At 41.4% G+C, this 16,498-nt stretch overlaps 14 non-coding genes across 14 annotated transcripts; all 14 read left to right on the top strand.

The window, feature by feature from the left end:
- Positions 1 to 538: 538 nt before the first annotated feature.
- Positions 539 to 703, top strand: LOC144065205 (U1 spliceosomal RNA). The gene has a single exon (XR_013297098.1). It is a non-coding gene; the product is annotated as a U1 spliceosomal RNA (small nuclear RNA).
- Positions 704 to 1,830: 1,127 nt separating this feature from the next.
- On the top strand, positions 1,831 to 2,021 carry LOC144065053 (U2 spliceosomal RNA). Its single transcript, XR_013296955.1, has one exon. It is a non-coding gene; the product is annotated as a U2 spliceosomal RNA (small nuclear RNA).
- A 650-nt stretch (positions 2,022 to 2,671) lies between these two features.
- On the top strand, positions 2,672 to 2,785 carry LOC144065118 (U5 spliceosomal RNA). Its single transcript, XR_013297016.1, has one exon. It is a non-coding gene; the product is annotated as a U5 spliceosomal RNA (small nuclear RNA).
- A 1,193-nt stretch (positions 2,786 to 3,978) lies between these two features.
- LOC144065204 (U1 spliceosomal RNA) lies at positions 3,979 to 4,143 on the top strand. The gene has a single exon (XR_013297097.1). It is a non-coding gene; the product is annotated as a U1 spliceosomal RNA (small nuclear RNA).
- Positions 4,144 to 5,269: 1,126 nt separating this feature from the next.
- Positions 5,270 to 5,460, top strand: LOC144065077 (U2 spliceosomal RNA). The gene has a single exon (XR_013296979.1). It is a non-coding gene; the product is annotated as a U2 spliceosomal RNA (small nuclear RNA).
- Positions 5,461 to 6,110: 650 nt separating this feature from the next.
- On the top strand, positions 6,111 to 6,224 carry LOC144065117 (U5 spliceosomal RNA). The gene has a single exon (XR_013297015.1). It is a non-coding gene; the product is annotated as a U5 spliceosomal RNA (small nuclear RNA).
- Positions 6,225 to 7,417: 1,193 nt separating this feature from the next.
- Positions 7,418 to 7,582, top strand: LOC144065054 (U1 spliceosomal RNA). The gene has a single exon (XR_013296956.1). It is a non-coding gene; the product is annotated as a U1 spliceosomal RNA (small nuclear RNA).
- Positions 7,583 to 8,709: 1,127 nt separating this feature from the next.
- Positions 8,710 to 8,900, top strand: LOC144065075 (U2 spliceosomal RNA). The gene has a single exon (XR_013296977.1). It is a non-coding gene; the product is annotated as a U2 spliceosomal RNA (small nuclear RNA).
- A 650-nt stretch (positions 8,901 to 9,550) lies between these two features.
- On the top strand, positions 9,551 to 9,664 carry LOC144065149 (U5 spliceosomal RNA). Its single transcript, XR_013297046.1, has one exon. It is a non-coding gene; the product is annotated as a U5 spliceosomal RNA (small nuclear RNA).
- A 1,193-nt stretch (positions 9,665 to 10,857) lies between these two features.
- On the top strand, positions 10,858 to 11,022 carry LOC144065219 (U1 spliceosomal RNA). Its single transcript, XR_013297111.1, has one exon. It is a non-coding gene; the product is annotated as a U1 spliceosomal RNA (small nuclear RNA).
- A 1,127-nt stretch (positions 11,023 to 12,149) lies between these two features.
- On the top strand, positions 12,150 to 12,340 carry LOC144065092 (U2 spliceosomal RNA). Its single transcript, XR_013296994.1, has one exon. It is a non-coding gene; the product is annotated as a U2 spliceosomal RNA (small nuclear RNA).
- Positions 12,341 to 12,990: 650 nt separating this feature from the next.
- Positions 12,991 to 13,104, top strand: LOC144065116 (U5 spliceosomal RNA). The gene has a single exon (XR_013297014.1). It is a non-coding gene; the product is annotated as a U5 spliceosomal RNA (small nuclear RNA).
- Positions 13,105 to 14,297: 1,193 nt separating this feature from the next.
- On the top strand, positions 14,298 to 14,462 carry LOC144065202 (U1 spliceosomal RNA). The gene has a single exon (XR_013297096.1). It is a non-coding gene; the product is annotated as a U1 spliceosomal RNA (small nuclear RNA).
- A 1,127-nt stretch (positions 14,463 to 15,589) lies between these two features.
- On the top strand, positions 15,590 to 15,780 carry LOC144065074 (U2 spliceosomal RNA). The gene has a single exon (XR_013296976.1). It is a non-coding gene; the product is annotated as a U2 spliceosomal RNA (small nuclear RNA).
- The last annotated feature ends 718 nt before the right edge of the window (positions 15,781 to 16,498 follow it).

Here is a 16,498-nt window from a genome sequence, read left to right as displayed (position 1 = left end):
AAGAGGGAGTTTTCTCTCAGTTACAAAAGGTTCTTTGATGTATGACCATATGCTTTTTCAAGGTAACACTTTTACAGTCTCTTTCCCGATCTCCCGCAATCTTCACACAATGGTTCAAACAGGATCCAGACCCCTGGGGCAGTTCCCCTTTGTTGAATAAGGTGAAACTTCCCCCAGGGCTCAAGACACCCCTAATTCTATTAGCAAGCATTTCCACAGTCATACCAGAATCAGGATAACTTATTTACAATAATTCCAACAATTGTCAGGTAGGTTACTCCGAAAAAGGGGCGCATGCGCATTGACTCTGTATGAGAGCAGCAGTGCATGATGGGATTTTTTAAAATCATACTTTAAAGCTAAATTAAAGACCGGTCAGTTGATGTAATGACTCAACTATTACATGTACTAGTTCTCGGTAGAATTGCCTTATACAGGGTGTGTGTTTATGACTACGTGATTACGGTGTAGCAAACGAGTTTGTGACTAAAAATGGCGAGCATGCGAAACAAGAGGGTGCTGCATTTGTGTACAATTCATACTTACCTGGCAGGGGAGACACCATGATCATGAAGGTGGTTCACTCAGGGTGAGGCCCAGCCATTGCACTCCTGGTTGTGCTGACCCCTGCGAATTCCCCAAATGTGGGAATCTCGACTGCATAATTTCTGGTAGAGGGGGACTGCGTTCGCGCTCTCCCCTGGTCATCTTTTAAAAAACAAGAAGGTCATCGCTCATATTGGTTTCCTACACTTCAGTTGTGACCTCTCAAAGCCTTCACTGTTGGCCCAATCTTAATCACAGACTGATATTAATTATATGTTGTCCATGAATACTTATTAAGAAATTCCAAATTGTCTGTTAGCTTCCTTTCAATGCTTTCGCCCAGGTTGCACTGCTTCCAGATGTGTGTTTTCATATTGAAGCATTTAACCAATCACATTTCAGCCATTATTTGTTGCCAGGGTCAGAAATCTGCCCCAAGGCCTTCACAATCAGTTCTGCAGGGTCTGCTGCATTAAACAAGCGTTGCAAGGGACTGTTGCTTTAACCAATCAGAATTCGATTTGGTGACACCAAGGCCTTCTCGCAGGCGTAGGGATACGTCATTGCCTTCTCGCAGTCAATGTTTTGATCATCAGCCTGTGATGTTTCCAAAATGGTCACATATTGAGCTCTACAATAAGGCCAAAAGGATAGAGAGAAAACTTAAAACTGTAGTATTTTCTTCTTCAAATCGTTTTAATATTTTCATTCCCCCCCAAAACTTTGGCTTTCAATTATTGTGTATTTGGTTATTTTGCCTCTGAGGTGATTGTTCAATTAAGGCCAGTTATAATTTATATTATTTGAATGAAATATCTTGAAATTCAACGATACTAGTTGAATTGTGAGTTGATCAATTTTGTGACATACTAGTGGAAAGTTGTCATTGTTCATCACAACACCAGGAAACAGGAAGTAATACGTTAAGCAGGGGTTGTTGATTTGTTGTCATTTTTTGCCAAATGTTGCTCAAATAAATGGCTTTTCACTGCAAAAATTGTGTTTGCCAATCAGAGAACCTTGGGGTGCCGGTAAATAGGTTAAGGTTATTGCTACTTTCCTATGGACCATTGTGAGTCACATGACCTCAAGGACTCCACATTTTCAAAGCATTTGTTCAATTTAAATACAGAAAAGCAACATGTTTTTTCACCTGTTATCAAACAGAGTGTGTAGTTTTCAGTGTGTTGTATAAAGTGTGCTTTTGTTGTCATGTGATCTGTGTGACCATTACTATAGGTCGTAATGGCTGGAAAGAAGTCGTCCTTCCTGACAGTATTGGTTATCGCTTCTCGGCCTTTTGGCTAAGATCAAGTGTAGTATCTGTTCTTATCAGTTTAATATCTGATATGTCCCCTATCTGGGGACCTTATATTAAATTGATTTTTGGAACTGGGAGATGGAATAGGGGCTTGCTCTGTCCACTCCACGCATCGACCTGGTATTGCAGTACTTCCAGGAATGGTGCACCCCCTAACAATGTCAATATACATGCATTTCCTTCCCTCTAAACCAGGGGTGTCCAAACTATTCTACAAAGGGCCGCAGTGGGTGCGGGTTTTCATTCCAACCCATCAAGATGACACCTTTTCACCAATCGGGTGTCCTACAAGTGCAATCAGTGGATTGCAGTCAGGTGCTTCTTGTTCTCATTGGTCAAAATGTCTGTGCTGGATCGGTTGGAACAAAAACCTGCACCCACAGCGGCCCTCGAGGACCGGTTTGGCCATCCCTGCTCTAAACCTATAGACTTCTCCACAAAGTTGAGTTAGAGGTAAAATTATGTTACCCATGCTTAATTACTGTATTGAGTTAATCTCTGATAGTTGAAAATACTACTCGGTCATTTGGATTTATTATAAATTTCACTAGACCTCCAATAAATCCAACCTATTTACACCCACATGATGTATGTATATGCCCTGCTTCATATCACAACGCTGCTGCAATGCCCTGACTGCTTAATTCAGTAGCTGCAACGTGATTGGCAGCATAATACAGCTGCTGCAACGTGATTGGCTGCTCAAAGGACTGGGGTCGCCCACTAGTTAGTAGTGCGTTAGCCTGTGTGTTGAAGTACTATTGCGGATATAGACCTAGCTCGTTCTGTTTTGCTTGCGTCAGCACACTCTTATTTCTCTTCAAATCGCACAAATCTTTCGCCTTTTACTAAAGATTTCCGTGGGGAGGAATAATAAGAGTTTTATCCAATTTTTTGATGCTCTGCTCAAACGGAGCTTCCCTCATCTGTCAAAATAAAATTACTATACTATTCTAAAAAGCAGCATCTTCCATCAGATTCCTACTTCACTGCTTATTTAAAGCACATCTATGTCAGTAAGCATCTTATGTTTCTTAGGGAAAGTCTATTTCAACTAAGGGGGTCTACCCGCCTACGGAATTTTGTTGTTTGAATTTTACCTGATAGTGCCTAGGATTGTCAGGGGTTTTATTTCTTTTTCTTTTTTACTTTTTATTTCGTTTTCTATTTTACTTCATTCTCATTCATTCCTTTTTTAAATAAAATTTACTCACGATTCTCTGCGTCCTTGGTATCCCTTCAACCTTTGGACCCCAGCCCATAAGGAAGAAACAGTCCTGGAAAAGGATCTTTATGCTGTGTACACAGACTTTTCTGGATCTTGCTCACCCACTGGGATCGTCAGGTATCTTGGGATCCGGCTCGAAGGACCATGTAAATGTTAGGTTTAAACACCAGACATTTGTATCACCAATCTGAAAGAAGGAAATCACAGAGAATTGAGTCAACTTTATTTGCAGTGAGAGGGTCGGGGACTGCTCGGTCGCAATCCTCCGACACACTCTGAAGATGTCTCCTCTCGCCTTGTCTCTTATTGTGTCAAGTTACAGGAAGTTTCAAGCTGATCAAAGGAAAGAGGGAGTTTTCTCTCAGTTACAAAAGGTTCTTTGATGTATGACCATATGCTTTTTCAAGGTAACACTTTTACAGTCTCTTTCCCGATCTCCCGCAATCTTCACACAATGGTTCAAACAGGATCCAGACCCCTGGGGCAGTTCCCCTTTGTTGAATAAGGTGAAACTTCCCCCAGGGCTCAAGACACCCCTAATTCTATTAGCAAGCATTTCCACAGTCATACCAGAATCAGGATAACTTATTTACAATAATTCCAACAATTGTCAAGTAGGTTACTCCGAAAAAGGGGCGCATGCACATTGACTCTGTATGAGAGCAGCAGTGCATGATGGGATTTTTTAAAATCATACTTTAAAGCTAAATTAAAGACCGGTCAGTTGATGTAATGACTCAACTATTACATGTACTAGTTCTCGGTAGAATTGCCTTATACAGGGTGTGTGTTTATGACTACGTGATTACGGTGTAGCAAACGAGTTTGTGACTAAAAATGGCGAGCATGCGAAACAAGAGGGTGCTGCATTTGTGTACAATTCATACTTACCTGGCAGGGGAGACACCATGATCATGAAGGTGGTTCACTCAGGGTGAGGCCCAGCCATTGCACTCCTGGTTGTGCTGACCCCTGCGAATTCCCCAAATGTGGGAATCTCGACTGCATAATTTCTGGTAGAGGGGGACTGCGTTCGCGCTCTCCCCTGGTCATCTGTTAAAAAACAAGAAGGTCATCGCTCATATTGGTTTCCTACACTAAAGTTGTGACCTCTCAAAGCCTTCACTGTTGGCCCAATCTTAATCACAGACTGATATTAATTATATGTTGTCCATGAATACTTATTAAGAAATTCCAAATTGTCTGTTAGCTTCCGTTCAATGCTTTCGCCCTGGTTGCACTGCTTCCAGATGTGTGTTTTCATATTGAAGCATTTAACCAATCACATTTCAGCCATTATTTGTTGCCAGGGTCAGAAATCTGCCCCAAGGCCTTCACAATCAGTTCTGCAGGGTCTGCTGCATTAAACAAGCGTTGCAAGGGACTGTTGCTTTAACCAATCAGAATTCGATTTGGTGACACCAAGGCCTTCTCGCAGGCGTAGGGATACGTCATTGCCTTCTCGCAGTCAATGTTTTGATCATCAGCCTGTGATGTTTCCAAAATGGTCACATATTGAGCTCTACAATAAGGCCAAAAGGATAGAGAGAAAACTTCAAACTGTAGTATTTTCTTCTTCAAATCGTTTTAATATTTTCATTCCCCCCAAAACTTTGGCTTTCAATTATTGTGTATTTGGTTATTTTGCCTCTGAGGTGATTGTTCAATTAAGGCCAGTTATAATTTATATTATTTGAATTAAATATCTTGAAATTCAACGATACTAGTTGAATTGTGAGTTGATCAATTTTGTGACATACTAGTGGAAAGTTGTCATTGTTCATCACAACACCAGGAAACAGGAAGTAATACGTTAAGCAGGGGTTGTTGATTTGTTGTCATTTTTTGCCAAATGTTGCTCAAATAAATGGCTTTTCACTGCAAAAATTGTGTTTGCCAATCAGAGAACCTTGGGGTGCCGGTAAATAGGTTAAGGTTATTGCTACTTTCCTATGGACCATTGTGAGTCACATGACCTCAAGGACTCCACATTTTCAAAGCATTTGTTCAATTTAAATACAGAAAAGCAACATGTTTTTTCACCTGTTATCAAACAGAGTGTGTAGTTTTCAGTGTGTTGTATAAAGTGTGCTTTTGTTGTCATGTGATCTGTGTGACCATTACTATAGGTCGTAATGGCTGGAAAGAAGTCGTCCTTCCTGACAGTATTGGTTATCGCTTCTCGGCCTTTTGGCTAAGATCAAGTGTAGTATCTGTTCTTATCAGTTTAATATCTGATACGTCCCCTATCTGGGGACCTTATATTAAATTGATTTTTGGAACTGGGAGATGGATTAGGGGCTTGCTCTGTCCACTCCACGCATCGACTTGGTATTGCAGTACTTCCAGGAATGGTGCACCCCCTAACAATGTCAATATACATGCATTTCCTTCCCTCTAAACCAGGGGTGTCCAAACTATTCCACAAAGGGCCGCAGTGGGTGCGGGTTTTCATTCCAACCCATCAAGATGACACCTTTTCACCAATCGGGTGTCCTACAAGTGCAATCAGTGGATTGCAGTCAGGTGCTTCTTGTTCTCATTGGTCAAAATGTCTGTGCTGGATCGGTTGGAACAAAAACCTGCACCCACAGCGGCCCTCGAGGACCGGTTTGGCCATCCCTGCTCTAAACCTATAGACTTCTCCACAAAGTTGAGTTAGAGGTAAAATTATGTTACCCATGCTTAATTACTGTATTGAGTTAATCTCTGATAGTTGAAAATACTACTCGGTCATTTGGATTTATTATAAATTTCACTAGACCTCCAATAAATCCAACCTATTTACACCCACATGATGTATGTATATGCCCTGCTTCATATCACAACGCTGCTGCAATGCCCTGACTGCTTAATTCAGTAGCTGCAACGTGATTGGCAGCATAATACAGCTGCTGCAACGTGATTGGCTGCTCAAAGGACTGGGGTCGCCCACTAGTTAGTAGTGCGTTAGCCTGTGTGTTGAAGTACTATTGCGGATATAGACCTAGCTCGTTCTGTTTTGCTTGCGTCAGCACACTCTTATTTCTCTTCAAATCGCACAAATCTTTCGCCTTTTACTAAAGATTTCCGTGGGGAGGAATAATAAGAGTTTTATCCAATTTTTTGATGCTCTGCTCAAACGGAGCTTCCCTCATCTGTCAAAATAAAATTACTATACTATTCTAAAAAGCAGCATCTTCCATCAGATTCCTACTTCACTGCTTATTTAAAGCACATCTATGTCAGTAAGCATCTTATGTTTCTTAGGGAAAGTCTATTTCAACTAAGGGGGTCTACCCGCCTACGGAATTTTGTTGTTTGAATTTTACCTGATAGTGCCTAGGATTGTCAGGGGTTTTATTTCTTTTTCTTTTTTACTTTTTATTTCGTTTTCTATTTTACTTCATTCTCATTCATTCCTTTTTAAAATAAAATTTACTCACGATTCTCTGCGTCCTTGGTATCCCTTCAACCTTTGGACCCCAGCCCATAAGGAAGAAACAGTCCTGGAAAAGGATCTTTATGCTGTGTACACAGACTTTTCTGGATCTTGCTCACCCACTGGGATCGTCAGGTATCTTGGGATCCGGCTCGAAGGACCATGTAAATGTTAGGTTTAAACACCAGACATTTGTATCACCAATCTGAAAGAAGGAAATCACAGAGAATTGAGTCAACTTTATTTGCAGTGAGAGGGTCGGGGACTGCTCGGTCGCAATCCTCCGACACACTCTGAAGATGTCTCCTCTCGCCTTGTCTCTTATTGTGTCAAGTTACAGGAAGTTTCAAGCTGATCAAAGGAAAGAGGGAGTTTTCTCTCAGTTACAAAAGGTTCTTTGATGTATGACCATATGCTTTTTCAAGGTAACACTTTTACAGTCTCTTTCCCGATCTCCCGCAATCTTCACACAATGGTTCAAACAGGATCCAGACCCCTGGGGCAGTTCCCCTTTGTTGAATAAGGTGAAACTTCCCCCAGGGCTCAAGACACCCCTAATTCTATTAGCAAGCATTTCCACAGTCATACCAGAATCAGGATAACTTATTTACAATAATTCCAACAATTGTCAAGTAGGTTACTCCGAAAAAGGGGCGCATGCGCATTGACTCTGTATGAGAGCAGCAGTGCATGATGGGGTTTTTTAAAATCATACTTTAAAGCTAAATTAAAGACCGGTCAGTTGATGTAATGACTCAACTATTACATGTACTAGTTCTCGGTAGAATTGCCTTATACAGGGTGTGTGTTTATGACTACGTGATTACGGTGTAGCAAACGAGTTTGTGACTAAAAATGGCGAGCATGCGAAACAAGAGGGTGCTGCATTTGTGTACAATTCATACTTACCTGGCAGGGGAGACACCATGATCATGAAGGTGGTTCCCTCAGGGTGAGGCCCAGCCATTGCACTCCTGGTTGTGCTGACCCCTGCGAATTCCCCAAATGTGGGAATCTCGACTGCATAATTTCTGGTAGAGGGGGACTGCGTTCGCGCTCTCCCCTGGTCATCTGTTAAAAAACAAGAAGGTCATCGCTCATATTGGTTTCCTACACTTCAGTTGTGACCTCTCAAAGCCTTCACTGTTGGCCCAATCTTAATCACAGACTGATATTAATTATATGTTGTCCGTGAATACTTATTAAGAAATTCCAAATTGTCTGTTAGCTTCCTTTCAATGCTTTCGCCCTGGTTGCACTGCTTCCAGATGTGTGTTTTCATATTGAAGCATTTAACCAATCACATTTCAGCCATTATTTGTTGCCAGGGTAAGAAATCTGCCCCAAGGCCTTCACAATCAGTTCTGCAGGGTCTGCTGCATTAAACAAGCGTTGCAAGGGACTGTTGCTTTAACCAATCAGAATTCGATTTGGTGACACCAAGGCCTTCTCGCAGGCGTAGGGATACGTCATTGCCTTCTCGCAGTCAATGTTTTGATCATCAGCCTGTGATGTTTCCAAAATGGTCACATATTGAGCTCTACAATAAGGCCAAAAGGATAGAGAGAAAACTTCAAACTGTAGTATTTTCTTCTTCAAATCGTTTTAATATTTTCATTCCCCCCCAAAACTTTGGCTTTCAATTATTGTGTATTTGGTTATTTTGCCTCTGAGGTGATTGTTCAATTAAGGCCAGTTATAATTTATATTATTTGAATTAAATATCTTGAAATTCAACGATACTAGTTGAATTGTGAGTTGATCAATTTTGTGACATACTAGTGGAAAGTTGTCATTGTTCATCACAACACCAGGAAACAGGAAGTAATACGTTAAGCAGGGGTTGTTGATTTGTTGTCATTTTTTGCCAAATGTTGCTCAAATAAATGGCTTTTCACTGCAAAAATTGTGTTTGCCAATCAGAGAACCTTGGGGTGCCGGTAAATAGGTTAAGGTTATTGCTACTTTCCTATGGACCATTGTGAGTCACATGACCTCAAGGACTCCACATTTTCAAAGCATTTGTTCAATTTAAATACAGAAAAGCAACATGTTTTTTCACCTGTTATCAAACAGAGTGTGTAGTTTTCAGTGTGTTGTATAAAGTGTGCTTTTGTTGTCATGTGATCTGTGTGACCATTACTATAGGTCGTAATGGCTGGAAAGAAGTCGTCCTTCCTGACAGTATTGGTTATCGCTTCTCGGCCTTTTGGCTAAGATCAAGTGTAGTATCTGTTCTTATCAGTTTAATATCTGATACGTCCCCTATCTGGGGACCTTATATTAAATTGATTTTTGGAACTGGGAGATGGATTAGGGGCTTGCTCTGTCCACTCCACGCATCGACTTGGTATTGCAGTACTTCCAGGAATGGTGCACCCCCTAACAATGTCAATATACATGCATTTCCTTCCCTCTAAACCAGGGGTGTCCAAACTATTCCACAAAGGGCCGCAGTGGGTGCGGGTTTTCATTCCAACCCATCAAGATGACACCTTTTCACCAATCGGGTGTCCTACAAGTGCAATCAGTGGATTGCAGTCAGGTGCTTCTTGTTCTCATTGGTCAAAATGTCTGTGCTGGATCGGTTGGAACAAAAACCTGCACCCACAGCGGCCCTCGAGGACCGGTTTGGCCATCCCTGCTCTAAACCTATAGACTTCTCCACAAAGTTGAGTTAGAGGTAAAATTATGTTACCCATGCTTAATTACTGTATTGAGTTAATCTCTGATAGTTGAAAATACTACTCGGTCATTTGGATTTATTATAAATTTCACTAGACCTCCAATAAATCCAACCTATTTACACCCACATGATGTATGTATATGCCCTGCTTCATATCACAACGCTGCTGCAATGCCCTGACTGCTTAATTCAGTAGCTGCAACGTGATTGGCAGCATAATACAGCTGCTGCAACGTGATTGGCTGCTCAAAGGACTGGGGTCGCCCACTAGTTAGTAGTGCGTTAGCCTGTGTGTTGAAGTACTATTGCGGATATAGACCTAGCTCGTTCTGTTTTGCTTGCGTCAGCACACTCTTATTTCTCTTCGAATCGCACAAATCTTTCGCCTTTAACTAAAGATTTCCGTGGGGAGGAATAATAAGAGTTTTATCCAATTTTTTGATGCTCTGCTCAAACGGAGCTTCCCTCATCTGTCAAAATAAAATTACTATACTATTCTAAAAAGCAGCATCTTCCATCAGATTCCTACTTCACTGCTTATTTAAAGCACATCTATGTCAGTAAGCATCTCATGTTTCTTAGGGAAAGTCTATTTCAACTAAGGGGGTCTACCCGCCTACGGAATTTTGTTGTTTGAATTTTACCTGATAGTGCCTAGGATTGTCAGGGGTTTTATTTCTTTTTCTTTTTTACTTTTTATTTCGTTTTCTATTTTACTTCATTCTCATTCATTCCTTTTTTAAATAAAATTTACTCACGATTCTCTGCGTCCTTGGTATCCCTTCAACCTTTGGACCCCAGCCCATAAGGAAGAAACAGTCCTGGAAAAGGATCTTTATGCTGTGTACACAGACTTTTCTGGATCTTGCTCACCCACTGGGATCGTCAGGTATCTTGGGATCCGGCTCGAAGGACCATGTAAATGTTAGGTTTAAACACCAGACATTTGTATCACCAATCTGAAAGAAGGAAATCACAGAGAATTGAGTCAACTTTATTTGCAGTGAGAGGGTCGGGGACTGCTCGGTCGCAATCCTCCGACACACTCTGAAGATGTCTCCTCTCGCCTTGTCTCTTATTGTGTCAAGTTACAGGAAGTTTCAAGCTGATCAAAGGAAAGAGGGAGTTTTCTCTCAGTTACAAAAGGTTCTTTGATGTATGACCATATGCTTTTTCAAGGTAACACTTTTATAGTCTCTTTCCCGATCTCCCGCAATCTTCACACAATGGTTCAAACAGGATCCAGACCCCTGGGGCAGTTCCCCTTTGTTGAATAAGGTGAAACTTCCCCCAGGGCTCAAGACACCCCTAATTCTATTAGCAAGCATTTCCACAGTCATACCAGAATCAGGATAACTTATTTACAATAATTCCAACAATTGTCAAGTAGGTTACTCCGAAAAAGGGGCGCATGCGCATTGACTCTGTATGAGAGCAGCAGTGCATGATGGGATTTTTTAAAATCATACTTTAAAGCTAAATTAAAGACCGGTCAGTTGATGTAATGACTCAACTATTACATGTACTAGTTCTCGGTAGAATTGCCTTATACAGGGTGTGTGTTTATGACTACGTGATTACGGTGTAGCAAACGAGTTTGTGACTAAAAATGGCGAGCATGCGAAACAAGAGGGTGCTGCATTTGTGTACAATTCATACTTACCTGGCAGGGGAGACACCATGATCATGAAGGTGGTTCACTCAGGGTGAGGCCCAGCCATTGCACTCCTGGCTGTGCTGACCCCTGCGAATTCCCCAAATGTGGGAATCTCGACTGCATAATTACTGGTAGAGGGGGACTGCGTTCGCGCTCTCCCCTGGTCATCTGTTAAAAAACAAGAAGGTCATCGCTCATATTGGTTTCCTACACTTCAGTTGTGACCTCTCAAAGCCTTCACTGTTGGCCCAATCTTAATCACAGACTGATATTAATTATATGTTGTCCATGAATACTTATTAAGAAATTCCAAATTGTCTGTTAGCTTCCTTTCAATGCTTTCGCCCTGGTTGCACTGCTTCCAGATGTGTGTTTTCATATTTAAGCATTTAACCAATCACATTTCAGCCATTATTTGTTGCCAGGGTCAGAAATCTGCCCCAAGGCCTTCACAATCAGTTCTGCAGGGTCTGCTGCATTAAACAAGCGTTGCAAGGGACTGTTGCTTTAACCAATCAGAATTCGATTTGGTGACACCAAGGCCTTCTCGCAGGCGTAGGGATACGTCATTGCCTTCTCGCAGTCAATGTTTTGATCATCAGCCTGTGATGTTTCCAAAATGGTCACATATTGAGCTCTACAATAAGGCCAAAAGGATAGAGAGAAAACTTAAAACTGTAGTATTTTCTTCTTCAAATCGTTTTAATATTTTCATTCCCCCCCAAAACTTTGGCTTTCAATTATTGTGTATTTGGTTATTTTGCCTCTGAGGTGATTGTTCAATTAAGGCCAGTTATAATTTATATTATTTGAATGAAATATCTTGAAATTCAACGATACTAGTTGAATTGTGAGTTGATCAATTTTGTGACATACTAGTGGAAAGTTGTCATTGTTCATCACAACACCAGGAAACAGGAAGTAATACGTTAAGCAGGGGTTGTTGATTTGTTGTCATTTTTTGCCAAATGTTGCTCAAATAAATGGCTTTTCACTGCAAAAATTGTGTTTGCCAATCAGAGAACCTTGGGGTGCCGGTAAATAGGTTAAGGTTATTGCTACTTTCCTATGGACCATTGTGAGTCACATGACCTCAAGGACTCCACATTTTCAAAGCATTTGTTCAATTTAAATACAGAAAAGCAACATGTTTTTTCACCTGTTATCAAACAGAGTGTGTAGTTTTCAGTGTGTTGTATAAAGTGTGCTTTTGTTGTCATGTGATCTGTGTGACCATTACTATAGGTCGTAATGGCTGGAAAGAAGTCGTCCTTCCTGACAGTGTTGGTTATCGCTTCTCGGCCTTTTGGCTAAGATCAAGTGTAGTATCTGTTCTTATCAGTTTAATATCTGTTACGTCCCCTATCTGGGGACCTTATATAAAATTGATTTTTGGAACTGGGAGATGGAATAGAGGCTTGCTCTGTCCACTCCTCGCATCGACCTGGTATTGCAGTACTTCCAGGAATGGTGCACCCCCTAACAATGTCAATGTACATATATTTCCTTCCCTCTAAACCAGGGGTGTCCAAACTATTCCACAAAGGGCCGCAGTGGGTGCGGGTTTTCATTCCAACCCATCAAGATGACACCTTTTCACCAATCGGGTGTCCTACAAGTGCAATCAGTGGATTGCAGTCAGGTGCTTCTTGTTCTCATTGGTCAAAATGTCTGTGCTGGATCGGTTGGAACAAAAACCTGCACCCACAGCGGCCCTCGAGGACCGGTTTGGCCATCCCTGCTCTAAACCTATAGACTTCTCCACAAAGTTGAGTTAGAGGTAAAATTATGTTACCCATGCTTAATTACTGTATTGAGTTAATCTCTGATAGTTGAAAATACTACTCGGTCATTTGGATTTATTATAAATTTCACTAGACCTCCAATAAATCCAACCTATTTACACCCACATGATGTATGTATATGCCCTGCTTCATATCACAACGCTGCTGCAATGCCCTGACTGCTTAATTCAGTAGCTGCAACGTGATTGGCAGCATAATACAGCTGCTGCAACGTGATTGGCTGCTCAAAGGACTGGGGTCGCCCACTAGTTAGTAGTGCGTTAGCCTGTGTGTTGAAGTACTATTGCGGATATAGACCTAGCTCGTTCTGTTTTGCTTGCGTCAGCACACTCTTATTTCTCTTCAAATCGCACAAATCTTTCGCCTTTTACTAAAGATTTCCGTGGGGAGGAATAATAAGAGTTTTATCCAATTTTTTGATGCTCTGCTCAAACGGAGCTTCCCTCATCTGTCAAAATAAAATTACTATACTATTCTAAAAAGCAGCATCTTCCATCAGATTCCTACTTCACTGCTTATTTAAAGCACATCTATGTCAGTAAGCATCTTATGTTTCTTAGGGAAAGTCTATTTCAACTAAGGGGGTCTACCCGCCTACGGAATTTTGTTGTTTGAATTTTATCTGATAGTGCCTAGGATTGTCAGGGGTTTTATTTCTTTTTCTTTTTTACTTTTTATTTCGTTTTCTATTTTACTTCATTCTCATTCATTCCTTTTTAAAATAAAATTTACTCACGATTCTCTGCGTCCTTGGTATCCCTTCAACCTTTGGACCCCAGCCCATAAGGAAGAAACAGTCCTGGAAAAGGATCTTTATGCTGTGTACACAGACTTTTCTGGATCTTGCTCACCCACTGGGATCGTCAGGTATCTTGGGATCCGGCTCGAAGGACCATGTAAATGTTAGGTTTAAACACCAGACATTTGTATCACCAATCTGAAAGAAGGAAATCACAGAGAATTGAGTCAACTTTATTTGCAGTGAGAGGGTCGGGGACTGCTCGGTCGCAATCCTCCGACACACTCTGAAGATGTCTCCTCTCGCCTTGTCTCTTATTGTGTCAAGTTACAGGAAGTTTCAAGCTGATCAAAGGAAAGAGGGAGTTTTCTCTCAGTTACAAAAGGTTCTTTGATGTATGACCATATGCTTTTTCAAGGTAACACTTTTACAGTCTCTTTCCCGATCTCCCGCAATCTTCACACAAAGGTTCAAACAGGATCCAGACCCCTGGGGCAGTTCCCCTTTGTTGAATAAGGTGAAACTTCCCCCAGGGCTCAAGACACCCCTAATTCTATTAGCAAGCATTTCCACAGTCATACCAGAATCAGGATAACTTATTTACAATAATTCCAACAATTGTCAAGTAGGTTACTCCGAAAAAGGGGCGCATGCGCATTGACTCTGTATGAGAGCAGCAGTGCATGATGGGATTTTTTAAAATCATACTTTAAAGCTAAATTAAAGACCGGTCAGTTGATGTAATGACTCAACTATTACATGTACTAGTTCTCGGTAGAATTGCCTTATACAGGGTGTGTGTTTATGACTACGTGATTACGGTGTAGCAAACGAGTTTGTGACTAAAAATGGCGAGCATGCGAAACAAGAGGGTGCTGCATTTGTGTACAATTCATACTTACCTGGCAGGGGAGACACCATGATCATGAAGGTGGTTCACTCAGGGTGAGGCCCAGCCATTGCACTCCTGGTTGTGCTGACCCCTGCGAATTCCCCAAATGTGGGAATCTCGACTGCATAATTTCTGGTAGAGGGGGACTGCGTTCGCGCTCTCCCCTGGTCATCTGTTAAAAAACAAGAAGGTCATCGCTCATATTGGTTTCCTACACTTCAGTTGTGACCTCTCAAAGCCTTCACTGTTGGCCCAATCTTAATCACAGACTGATATTAATTATATGTTGTCCATGAATACTTATTAAGAAATTCCAAATTGTCTGTTAGCTTCCTTTCAATGCTTTCGCCCTGGTTGCACTGCTTCCAGATGTGTGTTTTCATATTGAAGCATTTAACCAATCACATTTCAGCCATTATTTGTTGCCAGGGTCAGAAATCTGCCCCAAGGCCTTCACAATCAGTTCTGCAGGGTCTGCTGCATTAAACAAGCGTTGCAAGGGACTGTTGCTTTAACCAATCAGAATTCGATTTGGTGACACCAAGGCCTTCTCGCAGGCGTAGGGATACGTCATTGCCTTCTCGCAGTCAATGTTTTGATCATCAGCCTGTGATGTTTCCAAAATGGTCACATATTGAGCTCTACAATAAGGCCAAAAGGATAGAGAGAAAACTTAAAACTGTAGTATTTTCTTCTTCAAATCGTTTTAATATTTTCATTCCCCCCCAAAACTTTGGCTTTCAATTATTGTGTATTTGGTTATTTTGCCTCTGAGGTGATTGTTCAATTAAGGCCAGTTATAATTTATATTATTTGAATTAAATATCTTGAAATTCAACTATACTAGTTGAATTGTGAGTTGATCAATTTTGTGACATACTAGTGGAAAGTTGTCATTGTTCATCACAACACCAGGAAACAGGAAGTAATACGTTAAGCAGGGGTTGTTGATTTGTTGTCATTTTTTGCCAAATGTTGCTCAAATAAATGGCTTTTCACTGCAAAAATTGTGTTTGCCAATCAGAGAACCTTGGGGTGCCGGTAAATAGGTTAAGGTTATTGCTACTTTCCTATGGACCATTGTGAGTCACATGACCTCAAGGACTCCACATTTTCAAAGCATTTGTTCAATTTAAATACAGAAAAGCAACATGTTTTTTCACCTGTTATCAAACAGAGTGTGTAGTTTTCAGTGTGTTGTATAAAGTGTGCTTTTGTTGTCATGTGATCTGTGTGACCATTACTATAGGTCGTAATGGCTGGAAAGAAGTCGTCCTTCCTGACAGTATTGGTTATCGCTTCTCGGCCTTTTGGCTAAGATCAAGTGTAGTATCTGTTCTTATCAGTTTAATATCTGATATGTCCCCTATCTGGGGACCTTGTATTAAATTGATTTTTGGAACTGGGAGATGGAATAGGGGCTTGCTCTGTCCACTCCACGCATCGACCTGGTATTGCAATACTTCCAGGAATGGTGCACCCCCTAACAATGTCAATATACATGCATTTCCTTCCCTCTAAACCAGGGGTGTCCAAACTATTCCACAAAGGGCCGCAGTGGGTGCGGGTTTTCATTCCAACCCATCAAGATGACACCTTTTCACCAATCGGGTGTCCTACAAGTGCAATCAGTGGATTGCAGTCAGGTGCTTCTTGTTCTCATTGGTCAAAATGTCTGTGCTGGATCGGTTGGAACAAAAACCTGCACCCACAGCGGCCCTCGAGGACCGGTTTGGCCATCCCTGCTCTAAACCAGGGGTGTCCAAACTATTCCACAAAGGGCCGCAGTGGGTGCGGGTTTTCATTCCAACCCATCAAGATGACACCTTTTCACCAATCGGGTGTCCTACAAGTGCAATCAGTGGATTGCAGTCAGGTGCTTCTTGTTCTCATTGGTCAAAATGTCTGTGCTGGATCGGTTGGAACAAAAACCTGCACCCACAGCGGCCCTCGAGGACCGGTTTGGCTATCCCTGCTCTAAACCTATAGACTTCTCCACAAAGTTGAGTTAGAGGTAAAATTATGTTACCCATGCTTAATTACTGTATTGAGTTAATCTCTGATAGTTGAAAATACTACTCGGTCATTTGGATTTATTATAAATTTCACTAGACCTCCAATAAATCCAACCTATTTACACCCACATGATGTATGTATATGCCCTGCTTCATATCACAACGCTGCTGCAATGCCCTGACTGCTT

Source organism: Stigmatopora argus, chromosome 19, assembly GCF_051989625.1.
Source record: "Stigmatopora argus isolate UIUO_Sarg chromosome 19, RoL_Sarg_1.0, whole genome shotgun sequence".
Taxonomy (NCBI): Eukaryota; Metazoa; Chordata; class Actinopteri; order Syngnathiformes; family Syngnathidae; genus Stigmatopora; species Stigmatopora argus.
This window is presented reverse-complemented; position numbering and strand designations above follow the sequence as displayed.